Raw genomic sequence first — 19027 nt, forward strand, 5'->3', positions numbered from 1 at the left:
TGGGTTACCACAGGATAATAATAGCACCTATGTCAAGGAGCTGTTGGGGGAATTATATGAATTAATGCATGTAAAGTCTTGAAATGACACCTTAGGATACAGTAAATGTTTAGTAAATATTAGCTGTTATTTCGATCACCACCCACATGTTAGTTTCCTAGCATCATTATGATTGTACCCTCCAAAATGTTGAGCACCAGATACGCCTTACTCCTTGCAAGGCACCTTCTGCCAACGTAGAAGTTACATTCACTTTCCACCTTGTGGCGAGCAAGGGTTTTAGTTCAGCTGCACTGATGATTTTCCTTGCATTTGTCAGATGCACGAATGCACAACCATCAAACCTGCACAATGTAAAAACAATCCAGCATTTGTAATTCATGTGCACTTAGGAGAAAACAAAGTGAAATAGCAAAAATCCCTTATTTAATAGGAATGAGGCTTTAAAAGAAAAACCAGAACATGTCAATGATAGGAACATTGTTTGTAGAAAACAATGACTAATGACAAGTTTAACACAGCCATGGAACTAAATGGTCCTAAAGGAACTAATAAGTGCCTAAAAATAGGCCTTAAGCCTTTTAAAAAAAAGTTGCTACTTCCTTAAAACAGGCTGCTCATGCCAAAACAGCTCACTGAAAAGGCAACAACTGGTCCAGGAAACCTTACTTTGCAGGCGTGCAGAACCTAGAACTGTGGTAAATGTAATGACTCGGTGAAATATTTACACTAGAAATACATTTTAAAATTGTATTCTACAAACGACATTCTGGGGACTAATGTTAACAAACATGTTTGGTGGCTGAGCTACATGCAAGACTGGGATCAGAGCCAATTACCACTGTGACGGCAGTTCCCCTGGGCAGTGGCAAATAAACTGTAATTTAAACTACAAAATAAGGGTCCAGTGCAGTAGCCAAGTGGCTATAGGCCTCTCTTTGCATGAGCTGGGATTCCATATGGGCACCAGTTCCTGTCCCAGCCGCTCCATTTCCCTTCCAGCTCCCTGCTTGTAGCAGTTGAGGACAGCCCAGAGCCTTGGGATCCTGCATCCACATGGGTGGCCCAAAAGTTCCTGGCTCCTGGCTTTGGATTGGCTCAGCTCTGGCCATGTGGCTACTTGGGGAGTGAACCAGTGGATGGAAAATATTTTCTTTTTGTCTCTCTTCCTTTCTGTATATCTGACTTTCCAATAAAAAATAAATCTTAAAAAAAGAAAATACGAAATAAGTTTAGTGTACCACAGCATAAAATAGTAGATTTTGACAAGGACAAAGATTTTGCCTAGCTATACTGTAGATAAAATTTACAAAAAGAATGACACAGCAATTCAGAGGAAAAAAAAGTCAGACACTTTAAGTTTATTGAGTTTAGGTTCATTGAGGTCAGTGCTTCTTCCCCACTGATGCATTTAGGACATTTTACAAACGGCCCTATTTTGTTTCTAGTGAATGTTTGCTGGGGCAGGCAACCCCTCCCTGCCACAATCTTTACTGACAGGAGAAGGGAGGGAACCGCGGGCAGCATGAAGAATCCAGGGAGCTTCACCTGCAGATTAGGCAAGGCCGTGAACCCGCGGTGCCATCTGCGCTTTCTGATAGGACTCCACGGCTACCCACTCTGCCTGGCTTAGTCCCAAGGTCTCCAACTCCCACTAATCTTCACCTGAATTAACCTTGACCGAGCAGGCACACACTTCAGCAGTGCTCCCCTCCTGAAGTCACTTCAGGTGATCGCTTGACTGTCAGCTGCACCTGTCCTTTTTTTTTTTGAACACACTGCGGAACTGTCCTGCATAATCACTTTTACTGTCCAAGGACATATTTAATATGCGAAAATGACTCACTTTCAATTTTTTACACCATCTGCACTTTTGTGTCTGTTCTTCTATCATTAGCACAGCGTTTAGGGCCAACCCCAATATACATACATGAAGCAAACATGCTGCACATAACGAAAACAGCAGAGTGGGACTGGCCACCTCCAGGGATCAGCAGAGCCGAGAGCTTCGCTTGTGAGCACAGTTTGCTCCCAGCCACAAGTTCGTTAGGTTGAAAATTTTACGTGGAGTTTGTGCTCCAAAAGATTTGTAAGAAAGTTAATTCACCATGTAAGAACAAGGCTTTCTGGCTTATAAATGTAAAGATGTAGCTTTAGGTACTGCTTGTGCTTGGCTTAAGGTTTAAAGAAGATGTGAAGAACATTTTAGCCAGTCAAGATGCAGCTCAAGATATCTGCATCTCCTGTGCTTGGGTTTTGGCTGTTTCTGATTCCAGCTGCCTGCTTATGAACACTCTGGGAGGTACTGGGTGATGGCTCAACTACACTAAACTCCAGTCCTGACTGTGCCCGGACTAGTCCTGGATCTTGCAGGCATTTGGAAGAATGAAACAGCAGATGAAAGATCTCTGCTAGTCTGTAACTTTCAAATAAAATGAAAATAATTTATCTTTACAAATGGGAAAATGTTAGCTTAATATCTTAATTTGGAAAGAGGATGAGCTTATACATGTTGAAGGAAGCCAGCCCAAGCGACAAGTACAGAAGTGGTAAGAGGCACTGCTTACACATTCCTGAGCTCATGGCCAACAACTTGACAAGAACAATGGCATCTGCTGACAGGTGTCTGCGGTTCATCAGTGGAGGACTCAAACTGCCACAGGGCCACTGAGGGCTTTTTTTTTTTTCTGTGCAAGGAACTATTTGAACATCAGTGGTAAACTTTACAGAAATGCAGCATTTTATACAACCTTGGTTGTCCATTCCAAGTTTCACCTTTTCTAAATAGACAAGTTCAGAGCAAAAGAATATTATGAACTTTAGTTGACAACATCTATCATTATCAGAAGCCATTCTATTTCATAACTCACATCTCTGCATCAAAGCAGAGTGAGTCATCAATCTAGGGTCCTGGTCTGAATGGAAATGCTAAACCTGGCTTTAATAACTTTTAAGAAGTTATAGGAGCAGGGCTGTAAGACAAAAACAAAGGCTTAGAACGGTAGCCTAGTGGCTGAAGTTCTCGCCTTGATTGCCCAGGATTTCATATGGGCACTGGTTCGTCTCCCGGCTGCTCCACTTCACATTCAGCTCCGTGCATGTGGCCTGGGAAAGCAGTGGAGGATGGTCCAAGGCCTTGGCACCCTGTGCCCTAATGGGAGACACAGAAGAAGCTCCTGGATCCCAGCTTTGGATCAGCTCAGCTCTGGACATTGCAGCCACTTGGGGAGTGAACCAGTAGATGGAAGATCTTCCTCTCTGTCTCTCCTTCTCTGTGTAGATCTGCTTTTCCAATAAAAATAAATAATTTTTAAAAACCCCAAAAAGTAAATATTTTCTATATTATACTTACAAATATACCAAAATGTGTGCTTGTAGCGAAAATATGCAGAGAACCTAAGCAAGGTATGGGGGCAGGGGACAAATGGGATGTTTTTAGAAGCCTTTGGTGGACCCTTTGGTAGTCTACTTGCTGTGTATTTATTACTACATCTCATTAACACTTGATGTTAAACAGGTGCCTGGCCAGGTAAGCACGTGCTGCTGCCAAGCCAGCAATCCTGGCCAGGTAAGCAACGTGGACAGGGCTCCTGAAAATTTCTTTACAGGCCCTGTTGTCTTTATGTTCTTCCCTAGCTGTTCCACAGTAACAGCAATTAGATTCCAGCTAGAGGGATGGTTAAAAAAAAAAAAAATGTGAGATTCAGCTGCAATGGAACATTTTCAGATGTCTGGCTGCCTGCCAAAAACATTGCAGGAAAGCTATGTAAGTTCAAAGTGGCGACTGTTTAAACGTGTGAATAAAGTTATATTCCTGGAACAAACTTCTTTCTCATCTGACAAGAATCGGCCACAAGCCTACACTGGACATTTCTACTCAGCTTCTCCCCCTGTAAAGCATAAATGAAGCACAATATGCATTTAGGAACACGAGCATTTTTGCATTTCTAAATCAGTACCATGAAATGTTTATCTACTCATTTCATATAAATTCTTCACATTACAAAAAGAACCTATACTCCAAAAACACATAAATACGAAGGATCAAATGAAGCCTGCTTGTACTTGTTCACCATCCTCCGCACGAAGACTCTTACCATGCTGTTCAGCATTTATCTTTCAGATCAAAGTATTGTGGATCTAATAGCACAATTTTAATGACCACAAAGTACCCAGAATAGACAATTACAGAATCACTTAGCATTTCTACTAGTGATTTTTTTTAACCTATTAATTGGCTATTTATTCACTTGAAAACTCAACTCCGTACAAGAAGTTAGTAAAAGCCAAGTCATATTTTAGGCTTTGAAGCCATACAAGGTTTTTTGTTTGTTTGTTTTTGTTTTTTTTGTCATTCATGTTGTGTTTTCTCTCTCTCTCTCTCTCTCTCTCTCTCTCTCTCTTTAACTCTGCAAAAGTGTAAACCTGCAGTGCTGCCATCCCATACGGGCAGTCTCAGCTTGCAAGGCTGTCCAGATTCACTCAGCTATCGTTTGCTCATCTCTGATCTGCTGCCTAACCATGGCATTTTTCTGTACCACAGAATTTAACACTATGACACCAAACTTACAAAGAATGAAATGAATAAATAACATGAATATGACTTCTTAAAAAAAAAAAGATGTGTTTACTTAATGGAAAGGCAGAGTGTCAGCGAAAGAGAACCTATCTACCCTTTCACTACTGGAATGACTGCAATAGATAGGACTGTGCCAGGCTGAAGCCAGGAGCCAAGAATTCCATCCTAGTCTCCTAAAGGGATGGCAGGGGTCCAAATTATACAACCAGATTTTGCTGCCTTCCCAACCACGTAAGTTGGAAGCTGGATTGAAAGTGGAGTAACTAAGAGTCTAACCAAATAAATATGCAATGCTGGTGGTCCCAGTGGCAGATGAAGCGACTGAGCCACAATGCCAGCCCTAACATTAAGATGTTGTCAAAAGTACACTTTAGGACAGCAACTTTTGCTCAATGTTCCAGAGTGACATTGCCAAAAGTGATAGTAAACAGGCAAAAATGTTTACAACAGCACTGACTGCTGTTCATCCACTTACAGGACCCTCTGTCGCTCTCATCATTCAATTTTTCAAAAACTCATGTTTCTACCAAAAAAAAATCATGCTTGGCTAAAAATAGAAAAACAAATCATTATTGGGCAAAAATAATTGAGTGAAGGTCATATGGTAGCTTAATCAAAGGAACTAGGCCAGCAAATAGCTCAATCATACTAATGCAATCTCTAAATAGGTAGACTTCGGACTCACATTTCCTGTACAATCATGGTTTATATCTCTGGGACAGAGAGTAACTCAAAATGGAAATTCTATATCTACTTAAGTCAGCAGGAGCTTCTCTGTGTCTTCTGGCAAAACAGTATATTTGCTGTCCTATAGCATATTCTAATATTGCAAAAGTTTATGCTGGATAAATTTTCTTAAAACTTCTCCAGAATGGAAACCATTTAGTATGCATTATTTCAGTATTTGAACGTTGGGAAATGCAGCAGATAAATGTTAATACAAGGGTCAGGGCTGTCATATGTGATCAAAGTATATCTAATAAAGTCTGTATTTTGCCATCTTCATATTGATAGCAGAGGTCCACTAAATGCTTTTGTTGGAGAAAACACTTGGAAAAGGTACATGAGTGGAAGAAGGTCCCCGCCCAGCAACGAGAGGGTGAAGCCACTCTGTGTGTGGCTGGGGAACAGCCTTCTCTTTCAAGAGGCCCACCATGATGACAGGACTTGGAGGTCCAAGAACACCAGGGCTTTGTAAACAGGGGTTTGTTTCCTCAAAACAAAGAGGGTTTTGGCTTCCTCAAAACATGAGACTGAAGGCTCAAGCCAACTACGGGAGAGCTTCAAAAAGTTCATGGAAAATGGTATTAAAAGATGCTCATTTTAGTGGAAAAACCTTTGAAATCACCCAAAGCTTTTTTCCTCAACTTTCTCAAGATTTTCACAGGCATAGGCTTTAAAATATTTTGCACCAAAAATCATTCTATTTCCTGTGAGCTTCTTGAAGAACTGCTGTATTTAGCTCTTGAAGGATCTGATACTCAGCTGATAGTGGATCCAGGCTAGTTAACAAGGGCAGTTTCTGCCAAAAATGCATATTCCAGGACATTAGTAAAATCAGCACGGTTGTCATATTTTAAAAACTTACTACAGAATAAAATGATGTTCTTTTATTACATTCTTTTAACTAAGTAGTGGTTTAAAATGAGAAGAAAACAAGTATAGTTCTTAAAAACGTGAGTAATGCAGAGTAAATGGAGGAATAGATACTCATAAATACCTGTAATTCCAGAATGATCCGCACAGCTAAGAATAGCTATGAGATTTTAAATTATGTACTTTCCAGATAAGAGACTTGACAATGTTTTTATTGAATTCATTATGTCATAACATAACTACATTATATTTAGATATAAGAGTACTTCTTTCTCAAACCAGTGGTCAATTCCAAAAGCTCAATGCAGGATTTCTTTTTGAACAAGAATTGACATATAATGGATGATTTCGGTTTGCCAAAGACAGGAACCAAGTAAGAACAGATAAACGTTTTTGAGATTATGACTACTTACTATCTGAAACTCAAGAGACCATTGCACTCTTAAGCTGGCAGGGTCATAGTAAGTGGGTGGTTGAGGAAGTTCAGAAACTTCCACCTGAATTTAATGTTCGTGATCCCCTCCTCTTCATGATTCTCTCATGAGCCCTCTTCTTTCTCTTTTCAGCAATCTCAAACTACCTGATGGTTACTCTCCAATGCTCTATCTTCAGTCCACATCTGTATTTAAACTGGAAATCTCAGGATCAGTTCATACTGGAGATCATAAATTCTCCACATTCTGAACTGAACTCATTTTCCTTCTCCCGTGAAATGTTTAGTCTTGCTGGGGCTGGTGCCACGGCATAGTAAGCCAATCCTCCGACTGCAGTGCTGGCATCCTATATGGGCAGTGGTTTGCATCCAGCTGTTCCACTTCTCATCTAGCTCCCTGCTTATGGCCTGGAAAAGCAGCAGAAGATGGCCCAAAGCCTTGGGCTCCTGCATCTGTGTGGCAGACCTGTAAGAGGCTCCTGTCTCCTAGCTTTGGATCGGCTCAACTCTAGTTGTTGCAGCAATTTAGGGAGTCGATCAACAGACAGAAGACCTTCTCCATATGTTTTCTCTGTAACTCTGCCTTTCAAATACAAATACATCTTTTAAAAAGGAAATATTTAGTCTTGCTTCAGTCACTATTGAATAACACCAATTTACCTGATGAGCATAGCTGCAGGCGTAACAGTTGCCCTTTCTCCTTTCACTCCCCATTTCCACATGGCCATCCCAGTTGCTGTCAGTTTACTGTCCAGGCATCCCATGCTATCCCAGTAGTCCACACCTCCTCTGTCTCCAGTACTGCAAGAGCTTCATTCCAGCTCCTCCAGCTGGAGTCGGCTCCACTCTGAGCTAGCATGGCTCTTGACAACACTGACACTCCACCCCCATTTTCATATTCTGCGTATCAACCCGATCCCATTCTCTCAGCGTACTGCTCTACACCACCAGTGTCCACCTCTAAACTCTGGCAACTTGACTGCTCATGCAGATTTTCCCATAAGAGAAGTACATATTAACTCTATGAGAACAAATGTATATTGCGCTGTACATTAAAATAGGACATTCTGCTTTGTGTATCATTCTTGAATGAGTTTATCATGTCGCATCTGTCAGGCCTGATTAATTCCAAAAGCTTCTAGACCTGCACAATTGAAGCAAAGACACTACTGTCTGGTGAGACTTTGTCCTGGACATGAAGTAACTCTTTTTGACACTAAAATTAAAAAAAAAAAAAACAAGTCATTTCAGTTAAAATGCGTGACTCTAGTGAAGAAAATATCAAACAAAACTACAGGAGTATCCTGAGATCTGTTATTGATGATAAATAATTTTTAATAAAAATCTAAGAGCTTTAAGAGTTTCAAATGGAAAAATATTTGATGAATAAACATCTATTCTCAATTCTATTTCAAATCTAGTCTTCCTTACCAACACTGATAACAACCATGGGCCAGATGTGGGATAGCAAACTGGGGCCACTACCCCACTACCTTGCATTTCCACTTCTTTCTCTCTCTCTCAGGAAGATTCTGACCACCGCCAGTCCTGCTGCTGTGACTCTCTCACCATAAAGCACTAAGTATCATCACCAGCAGGGTTTGATAAGGTCTACAAGAACAGCAAGGTGCCAGAGGGGGCAACCCGTGAAAAACAGTACAAGATTGGTTGTGTAACACAGGGATTTCACTGGCTCCCTGCTGACTATAAATGCATGAAACCTGGCCTCTCACACTGTTGTTCAGAAGGAAACCTTCACATGGGCTGTGCTTACATGGCCCATCTGTCCCCTTGTGGCATCTGCCCTGGTCTGGAATCCCATATTTAAGTTGCCCACACAAATCTAATTATATGGAGCTTCCTTCTTTAGTCTTTGGCTCAGGACTCCTTCTCAGTTCAGGAGGTGTCTACACCCTCCATCCACATGCACGCAGGAGATACTGTGGCAAACACTGTGTGCACAAAATCACCTTTAATTCTCACAACGGGGAAGTCACTACCATCACCATGTTATAGACTAAGAAATGAAGAAACGGAGGCTAACAGGTGGAGTCCCAAACTCGCACTCACATGTGTTTTCCAAAGTTAGCACCTTTCACCTCGGAGCTCCAGGGGCAGGAGGCTAACAGTGTGAGTGAGAGAACCTGATCTGAAAAAGCCTCAGGGATGGTCCTGGCGCAATCCTATCTCCCTGTTCCACTTTTGAAAAACACGAACTGATTACTGAATAAAGGAGAAAACCTAGGTAAGCCCTCAACTTGTTCTCCAACAACTTCTAGCTGCTTTCAGAAATGGGTTTCTGGTCCCCATGTTGAGTATATTTATAACAAGGCAAAACAGCCTGTATGTGCTTTTATACACACCATCTACCTCTTTAAAAACAACACCAAATCTGAGCTTGAGTTTATCTTTAAATGGGTTACTCTACAGCATCAAGAAAGTAATACAGATGTACTACCACAAATTCTGATTAATTCTTTCGCTAGATCGAGCTTGTAAAAGCAGTAAATAAAGATCAAAGTAAGCCTTTATTCCAATAAATTAAGTTTGCCTGTAATTTAATGTCTTACAATGACAGGGATTTACTAATCATTTGCTAAATGGAGGGAAGTGTAATGTCTTCTTGGAACTGGACATATAGAATGCATGAAATCTCTGTTCTCGTGAGATTAATAAAAAAGAAAACCTAAAAACTAAGTGGATGAGTTAGGCTGTATTCAAGTAACATTACAGTCATGATGTGGAGAAAAATGAGAAATACAAGCTGGTTAGAGCATTTGAAAACTGAAGGTTTTTAAGCCACTGTATATAAAAATATGTGTCATATGGGCTCCATTGCAAACATTCCCTAGAGACGGTACCAACCATACTGCATCAAAAAAAAAGAAAAAACCTTTGGTATTTCTCTATTGTTCTTTTCTTCTTTTTCCAATTTTGTTTTCCAGAACATTTATGATAAGACACCTTTACCCCAGAGTTAAGACATGAAACTGCTACTGGAAGGAAAAGCTGAAGTTCCTGAAATGAATACGAAACAGTTTAATGCTTCATAGTCATTCTGAAGAGCGATTACTTGATTACTTTATTATAGCCTACTGGTGACAGTAGGATCCTCCAGAAATATAACCTTTGAAAGATGATCTCAAATTGCTATTTGTTTTCAAGAGTTTTCAGTCTGCTTCCAATTTTGTTTGCTCCCTCCCTGGTCATGGAGCTGTATCAACCAGGACTCCTCTACACCCGGTGTAGGCGCACCTCTCCCTTTTACAACCTGCTGTTGGCTAAGAAACCAGATAACCAGGTTATCAGGGAACTCAGCCGTGTCAGCTTGAGATGCCACCCCAGGGCCTGTTTTGGGGCCCTTGGCTTGTTTCCCAAGCACCTCCTTTTTTCATCCCTCCAGCACCAAGGGCTTTGCTGGCTTTCTCCTCTTTCCCTGGCACCTGCATCAAACGCTCTTCTCACCTGCTGCTGCTCCTTTTCCCAGCTTGGCTAGGAACACACTGGGGTATTTCTTTCCTGTCTCCCATGGACAGTACAAGACCTCCTCTCTTCTTTTGTGAGAATTTTTGCTGCTATTTGCTCTAAGGAAATATAGAGTGGCTTATAAGCACAAGAAAAGTCAGCAAATCTAAAAAATTTCTCACAGCTATTTTACTTTTAATCACAGTTCACTTCTTGGATGACCCCAAAAGATGATGTATCATTTTTCCCTGGCTTTACTGTAAATTCTTTGAAGGAAGGAATTTTACTATTATATGTCCAAAATCCAATAGGCTATAGTGATTCTACAATACATGCCTAAGTCAGTACACTGAATCATAGAAGTGTTTTATGAAAAAAGTTGATTACTGATGCATTTTTCAGTCCAACATTAACTAAATGAATTACTTTGAAAAACTAAATCAAGAGTGAATACAAAAGTACTTTTACAAGTTTGAGGAAAACAGAATTAAATTTGACACACACACACAAAAACCTTTGAATTCATTTTTTTCTCCCAAGCTACTAAAGCAGCCCCTCTGTTGTACAGAGGTACTATATTTGCACAATCAAAAATTCTGTCCAAGACATCGGTGCTAAAAGAGTGGTTTGTCATTTTATGGCAACAGCACACACTATCCGCTTGAAAGAACCAAAAAGAACTCAGCAGTCTCATAGCAGAGCTAAAAATCAAACCTTTCTCTGGCTCATTTCTTCATATCATCAGGTCCTCACTGCTGATGATGAATGTTCTTACAATAAGCCCTACATCCAATGAGAAATGATCTGACTGCTTCTTTTCAAAACTCACAGTTGCAAACATAAGCCTCATTTGTATGTTTTCAATTTTGTGACTAAAGAGAAAACAAAGGCAAATTCAGTGGTTTAGCCTAGTGCTAGTGGAGAAAGATGAGAAGGCTTGGAAAGATTTTTTTTCTTTTTTTTTTTTTTTTTGCTGGTTAAATTTCATGCTTTTGGAATAGTAGTACCAGCTCACGGGCACTCTAGTTGGTTTCCAGTGCCGTCCTCCTCCCCTTTTCCTCCAGACACAGTGCTCTTTTTCAACCAACAAGCTTGCCTTTGTCTTGACTTACACCACTGCCCTGCCTAACCCCAAAGCACCTCACGGCCGGGCCTATGGTGGAGAGCAAAGAGCAGAGCTTCCTCACTTTAACCCCAATGTGATGGATTGCTGGGAAGTCCTCTACTCAGCTGATCTGCATGTTACATGCAAGCAATCCATGAGTTCTGAAAAGGACACAAAACCATGTGGAATGCGGCAAATTCAGCCACCAACGGTGGGCCTTGCCATGCCCTCTATTATCCTCTTAAAAGCCCCCTCTTTCTGACCACACATCACATCTTTCCAAGTCATCACTGACTTGCAATCTGTTGTAATCCTTTCACTTATTCTCATTCCCATCAGTGAATCCATCATCTCTGGCAAGGTTCTCTCCATCATGTAGCTGTATCCTTGCTGATGTGAGAATACAATAGTAAACCTCTCGAAAGAGAAAAATGGGCAGCTGGAATGAAACTTTCCAGCTTTTCTGCAACGTGTCCTTCTATACTCAGTTGATGTCTAAGCGCAGCTTTGATCCACGCCTTCTCTAAACCTTGCTCCATCGGTTTTGCCTACCCTCTACTCATTTCTATCTCGTTCTTGGCTTACTAGCATGTCCCAAATGTTCCACCTTATCATAAACATAAAGGTCCCTCTCGTCAGCCAAATTCTCCAAAGATGATTCATTCTCATAAGCTCTTCCCTATCTCTTATCCATACTTCAACCTCACTGAACCCACTCTCCCTTACACCACCAATCGTCCTCACTGTGCAATCCACTCAGCCCTGCCTAGGTGGCATCTTGCACCAGCTCGGGTTCAACATGGATGCCCATTCCTCACTCCAGCCTTCCTCCCTTTGCTGCAGCCCACATTCCGTGATGCTCATGGTTGGCCTCCTTATGGACCACCCCTCCCCCATCCTTCCTCTGGATCCTTCAATGTTGGGAGTCTTCCTCAGCTCTGATCCTCCTCAGGGGAAGAACTCCCAGTTTAGCTCTTCAGACAGATGTCTTGTTAAGCTCTACTCAGATTTCCAACAGGATGACGATACTCCACTGGGTCCTCAATTCCTCCTTTCCTTCACCCTGTCACATCCAATCCGTGCACAAATCTGGTGCAGCCTCTCAGTATGCACCTCAGACCCACTTGATGTTCTCCCTCCCTTCTATCATCCAGTGTCAAGCCATCATCATCACCTCCTAACAGGACTCCATGCTTAATCTCTGGCCTGGTCTGGCCTCTGCCTGCTCTTTGCTCCTCTTACACTGCTTCCTGCCTGCACTCTCCAGCGCCTCGTCTGCACTTCCTCACCACACTCTCCACACCTCCCTTCTGTGCCCACTGTGCCTGCAATACCCAGTCCTTCTTGTGCTAAGTACTTACAACTTCAGGGCTCAATTTAAAAGTCATCCTCAGGATGAAGTGACTTATTCTCCACTCCCACTCCTCCATCTAAAGCCCTGGTTAACTCCATACTCTAAATCGGCACCTAATTTACTTCCCTCATGCATGTATTAAAACCTCCTTCCTGAACATCTTGAAAGGAAGGAGACAAGCCATCTTTTTTTCCTTTCCTTCTCCTTGCTGAGCAGAATGGGAATATAACAGCAGGAATTTGGGACAACTCAATAAATAACAGTTGTTGACATGAACTGTTAACTGGTATGTGAATATTTTGGCTATTAGCATGTTTCATTTATCAGTTCCACTACCACCACAATACAATAAAATGTTTGCAAGTCCTATGTTAACTATTGCAGTGTCAAAAACATAAGAGAAAAAAGCTCAAAGTTCAGCAAATATCAGCAGAAAAATAATGATAAACTCCAAATATATCAATGATCTTTACAAAAAAAATTCTATATCAGGGGCTAGTGCGGATAGTGTCACGCTAATCTTCTGCCTATAGTAGCAGCATCCCATATGGGCGCTGGTTTGTGTCCTCTCCTCCTCTGCTCCAGCTCTCTGTTTCCAGCCTGGAAAGCAGCAGAGGACAGCTCAAGTCCTTGGGACCCTGCACCTGTGTGAGAGATAGGGAGAAAGCTCCTGGCTCCTAACTTTGGATTGGCTCAGCTCTGGCTGTTGAGGCCATTTGGGGAATGAACCAGTGGTTGGAATATCTCTGTCTTTCCTCTCTGTAAATAAGATTTACAAATAAAAATAAAAATAAAAATAAATCTTCAAAAAAAATCTATGCCACTACAAAATGATCTAGACCAATGGTAGATTTTGTATACTCATCTTCTTGTATGAACAGGGTATTTTCAAGGTTATGTGATTTGAGAGTAAAGCCTGGAATAAAGCGAGAACATTACATTTTAACCAATTATTTCTAAAAGAACTTTCAACTACATCAACTCAATTAATAACTGACTTATCAGCTTCTTGTTGGAAAGCTTTCAAAAATGTCATTTGAATTGAACTTAAAGTACTAAACAAGAAACAGTTTAGCAACAGTATTTGCCCAGAAGGAGGCTACAGATCTAAGAAACCTAAGATCTAATGGAAAGATCTCCAAGATCTAGACAAGATCTAATGTCTAATGATTTAAGAAAGCCGAGACATAAGATGACACCATCAGATAATACATACTTAATGGGTGTTACAACAGCGTTCTCCTATAGACACTTGGTGAAGGCAAGGCTCTTTTTTAGCTGAAGTGATCTATCTTCTCAGATGTAAAATTGAGGCAGGTTTGTGAGGAGGGAAAGATGTGAGAATGGAGGTATTTGGCAGAATAAAGCAAAACAAAAACAAGGCCCATGAGCAAGCAGCAAACAGGCTAGTAGCAGCACACAGACCCATGTCAGTGGAAAGGCATTACATCTCACTAATTTAGATCATGTGTGACTCTATAGGCAAGATCTTTCTAATGGAAGGGGACATTTAAAAAAAATAAACCTAGAGACAGAACACAATATACATTTTAGGAACGGAGACAGAAAAACAATTAGGAAATTAAATCACAGTGGATGCAGGTAATAAAGACATAAACTAGGTAAATCGAAACAGTATTACAGATTTATGAGTTAGTAAAAACATGACTTACAAACTGATGAGTTGGTTCTCGACGAGCTTTTTTTGGCTCCTAGCCACAACTGGTGCACACCTCAGTCATTGCAGGCTGGAAGGAAATGTCATAATTCTGTGGTCCTTTAATCCTCCAGCTCTGTTCCCTGGACATCTGACCCGTACCCTCAAACTGGTTTGTGTAACTTCCTTCCCCAACCGCCCAATATATCTAGCCAAAACAAAGGGCAACATTTACTGCCTCTCTCAACACATCAGGAAATCCCCAGGCCCACCATTGTGATACAAGCCAGTTCTGCCTTTAACATCCTATGCTCATTCTATACAGCTAAACTCCAGCCATTCTTCACACACCAGCATAAATGCCTCTTTATCCACTGAGCCTTCCCAGAAGCGCCAACTCAAAGCAAGTTTTGCCTCCCAAGACTCTCCTCTTCTCTCCAGAAGAATTCTGTTAACCTGAATCATAGCTGTTCCATTTCTCCTCTGTTGTTGACTCCTAGCAGCAACTGTAACCACTTTGTTGCTGTATCCCTCCCCCTTCTTTCACAAGTAAAGATCTTGTTCAATAATACATGGCAACTACCTCATAGAAGGCTAAGAACAAAGAATCTGAAGACAGAGTTTAAACCTTAACTCGGTTGTTGATTAGCCAGACAACCTTATGGCAAGTTACTTAGCTGCTGGATGTTTCAATATTTTCACATATAAAATGGAGATAAAGTAGATATCTCATTAAAATTGTCACGGGATTGGGCTTAAAAAAATGTAAGCACCACAAAAGTGTGTGAATACATACAATCACTCTTTAGAGCAGAGAAATAGTAATACTTTGCAGTTACATGTAAAGCTTTGACTTACATAAGAAAAAGCAAAATGTCAAGAACAAAGCCTGTCCCTGGGAACAAGCAGCCATAACAAACACTTTCTAATCCTTATGTGTGCCCTGAGGGTTGGCTGTGCACTCCGAAGTCTTCCTTATACTGACAATGGCTCTGTCTCGGTAGATGGTTCAATATTGGGAGAAAAATCTTCAGATTGGATTCCTGGGGCAATGGCCACTTAACTGGCGTCCTGGCCTCCGGTCTTCTCTCCCTTCAGCCACCTTCGCACAAGGCTCAGACCTTCCAAAACAAAATCTAGTGTTGTCCCACTGCTGCAAATTCCCTTCATTCTATTCACGAAGGAAAAGTTTGGAACCCCTTGGCAATGCATGCAGAAATGTCCCTCACCTGGCCCTAACCTAGTCTCCAGGTGCTTCTTTCAACACTTCTTACCACGAAAACTAAACCCACAGAGCCACAATTCAAAGGCTTTTCTACACCCTTCCTATTGCCTACAGCACCGCTACTGAATAGTGTGCTGTGGCTGCTGTAACAAAACGTCAAAGACCTTGTGGTATAAACAGGAGATATTTATTTTCTCACAAGTCTGGTGTCTGTGAGTCCAAGGTCAAGGTGCTGGCAGACAGGATTCTCTAGAGGCTCCCTCCTTGGCCTTCCTGACATATCTTCATAGGATCTTTGCTCTGTGCCTGTGCATCTCTGGGGTCTTCTGTGTTCAATTTCCTCTCCTTCCTTATAAGAACACCTGGCAGGTGTCAGGCCCAACCAGCAAAGCCCCATTTCCAAATCACATTCTGAGGCTAAAGAGGTTGGAACTTTGACACAGGAATTTTGCAAGGACACAGTTTATTCTATAGCAACCCTTTCTCCTCTCTCCTTCTCAAGCTAATTCCCATTTGGTTTTCCAAGATTGGCTTAAACCTTCCCACTCTAGGCTGACTCCAGGGTCCCTTTTCTCAGCCCATAGAACCTCTATACACCTCTACCTGTTGCAATCCTATTGCTCAGCACAATTTAGCGGCCTCTTTCTTCAGACTGCATTTCTAACTAGCGAAGTCTATATTTCCAGTACGCAGAACAGCATCTGGCCAACAGAAGGCACTTAGTGAAAATATGCTTATTGAGGAGGAGTAGCAGAAGGATCATGGTTCTTGTAGGAAGGCAAGTATTGGATTCAAATTCTGACTCTGGAATGGGTGTTGTGGTACAGCATGTTAAGCCACTGCTGGGATGCCCATATCCCACATCTAAGTGCCTGGTTTGAGTCCTGGTTTCTGATCCAGCTTGATACAGTGTGCCTGGAGGCAAAGATGGGGGTGGGGAGGGGTTGGTGCTCAGGGGCCTAGTTCTTGCCACCCATGTGGGAGACAAAGCTAGAGTTTCTGGCTCCTGGCCCAGTCCTGGCTCTGGCAGGCTTGTGAGGAGTGAACGTGCAGATGCAAGATTTTTCTGTCTCTCCAATAAATCTTTGAACAGAGAATCATCGACTCTGCCTTACTTACCTTGAGACTCAGCAAATCACTAAATGCTGAATGGGCACTGTAAACAAGATGGTTGTAAAGATAAGATAAATCACCAAAATAAAAGTATTCATTTGTGCAGTTGGCAAACAGTACGTGGTCCATAAATATTAAAGATTCTTTTATACTCAGTGGTTCCTCCTAGCAGTCAACTGACACTGGGCACACTGACCATCTTGTCTCTGCTTTTGTTGCTTAGCTATAAACATCCTAGTGCTTTAAGAATATATTAATATATACAAACATTTAGACAGGTAGTAACATACATGCATCCCATTATGATTACAAAAACACTGCAAGTGTGAATGGATATGCTTCATATCTAAGTCAACTAAATGCGACTATTAGTGTCTACTATTAGTGACTATCTAATGTCTTGATTTCTTACCAACTAAAGAGTTTGTTAACTAATGAAATTCAAACATTGGCAAAGATGATCAAAAAGAAAAACTACAACATAATATGTTATCATCTGGTGTTTAACACACTTTGGGCACTGAAATCACATTTGTAAAAAAACAAGTTTGTCTACTCTTTGTGACTTAGGTTAACTATTCACAGTGGAGAATAACACCCCTTGGCTCACTCCTGCAACTGTGAAATCACAAAAGCTGTGAACTGGAGAGGACATTGGGGAAAGAGTCCAGTTCTATAATTTCTCACACAAGTGGAAGTGGGTGTGGGATGTTGTTTTGTTTTTTTGTTTTTGCAATCTCCCTGAGCAGCTCTGGGATGGATGGGACTAATGGTGGACAAAGAATAACTGGTTTGCAAGCACAAATCCCCAAAGGGGTTCAGAAACCTCAGATCTCCAGAGCATGCTGGAAGAATGAGGAACACTGCAAAGTCCCCTTCAACCATTATGTCATATCTGAAGTGGTGGAGCTGCCTGCCGAGAAGCCTAGGGGCTAGGCAAACCTAGACTGACATCTCCACCGGTCCCACAGACTGAGCCACAGACTGGAGGAGCAGGCAGGATGAAGCGATGAAGCCACCAGCATTTGCAGAGCTCCTAACTGGGGAGCCTGGCAGATGGCGAGTTCCCAAACGTGAGTTCTTTCTGACCTCTTCCATTGTCTGCATACGGATCTGGGAGATAATAAAACGCTGCCTTCCCCAGGGGGTGTGCTGGCTGCACATCTGAGGCTTGCTGGACATTGCTTAATCTTAAAAATAGCTAGAATAACTGCTGTGATAACAGAATGCCTTCATCCTTGCCCTTCCCGGTCTGCTTGCCCTTCAGGGTTTATTTTCAGGCAACATGGCACCACCGCCACTGACATGCTATTTGGAGATCCCACCAGCTCAGACTTCGAATTCAACAGCAGATCCGAAGGCTTCAAAAATGTCACTGAGATACGCTGGGCTCTGAAGCAGCCCACTTCACCCTCTTCCTATGTTCCATTCCAGCTTGATGCGTTTCCAGGCTTTTTCCCCCTCAGCATAGAAACGCCAGGTCTAAGTACAGATGTGTGAGCAAGTGACAACTCAAGCCTATTACTACAAGCTAGAATTTCTTAAAGTGTTGGTCAGATTATTTTCATGCAGCTAATAGAAAGAACATCTGCCAATATCTATTATTTATGCTTCAAACCAAACTGCTTCTCTCTCTCTCTCTCTCTCTCTCTCTCTTTCTCCCTTTCTCTCTCTCTCTTACAAGATTTGTGGTGTCTGGCTTGAAATCAGTGATTAAGAAAAGCCCAACGTGACCTCAATACAGAAGAGAGCTCTTTCCAATGTCCTCAAATTGACAGCACAGATGGCGATCGAGGCTTATGGTTTTAATGTCCAGGCACTAAAGCCACTCATCCTCCAAGATGAAGGCTGCAGATGGATGCTCGCGGGGCGGAGGGCTGTCACTTCTCAGACTTGGCCGCTGAGGGAGCATCCCGAGGTCGGAGCCCAGCGCCCATCCCTCGGCACCCAAAGTCCATAAACACGCACTTGCCCTCGCTGGGTGAGGGGACCTAGCTCTCCCGCACCCAGCTCCAGCTCGGGCATCCGCGTGTGACTTCCAAGAAGCTGAGGACCGGGGAGCGCGCGGGGACGCTCCGCCACTTCCCGGGGAAGTCCATCAAGGACAAGTTTGGAGGCGTGCGCGGGAAGGTTACTCACCGGAATGGCCCGGCGTCCTCCAACCTGCGCTCCCTTTGCAAGAAGCCCTAGACGCGGCGGCAGCCGGAGAGCAAGCAGCCGAGGCTGCCGCCGCCGCCGCCAGTAACCACCCGGGCGTGGCAGGGACCGGCGGACGGCTTCACGACATCATCATCCGGCGACCTTGGAGCTGCAGTGACGCCGGGTCAATGACAGCCCCTCCTCGAGAGGGAAACAGCTCCAAGAAGACCCACTCTCCCAGTAGCCTCCACGGCCCCTGCGCACAAGCCGCTGGGATTTGTAGTTTCCTCTCGCCGCGCCCCGCCCAGGCCGCCCCGCCCCCTGGCTGCCCCGCCCCTGGCCGCGTCCCCGAGCCGGGGTG

At 42.7% G+C, this 19027-nt stretch overlaps 1 protein-coding gene across 6 annotated transcripts in view; it reads right to left on the bottom strand.

Annotated features, from left to right (window-relative positions):
- Positions 1 to 18909, bottom strand: part of LOC121159401 (trafficking kinesin-binding protein 2) — a 64719-nt gene extending 45810 nt beyond the window's left edge. For 3 of the 6 annotated variants that reach the window (XR_005884358.1, XM_040984435.1, XM_040984436.1), the window contains exon 1: positions 18667 to 18907. The gene's annotated coding sequence lies outside the window, so the exon portion shown is untranslated. Of the gene's footprint in view, positions 1 to 14205; positions 14281 to 18666 lie in introns of all 6 variants that reach the window. The other 3 variants (XM_040984433.1, XM_040984434.1, XM_040984432.1) reach the window with 3 other exon arrangements.
- Between the last annotated feature and the right edge of the window lie 118 nt (positions 18910 to 19027).

This window comes from Ochotona curzoniae, unplaced genomic scaffold (genome assembly GCF_017591425.1).
Source record: "Ochotona curzoniae isolate NIBS_2020 unplaced genomic scaffold, NIBS_Ocur_1.0 contig_4148, whole genome shotgun sequence".
Taxonomy (NCBI): Eukaryota; Metazoa; Chordata; class Mammalia; order Lagomorpha; family Ochotonidae; genus Ochotona; species Ochotona curzoniae.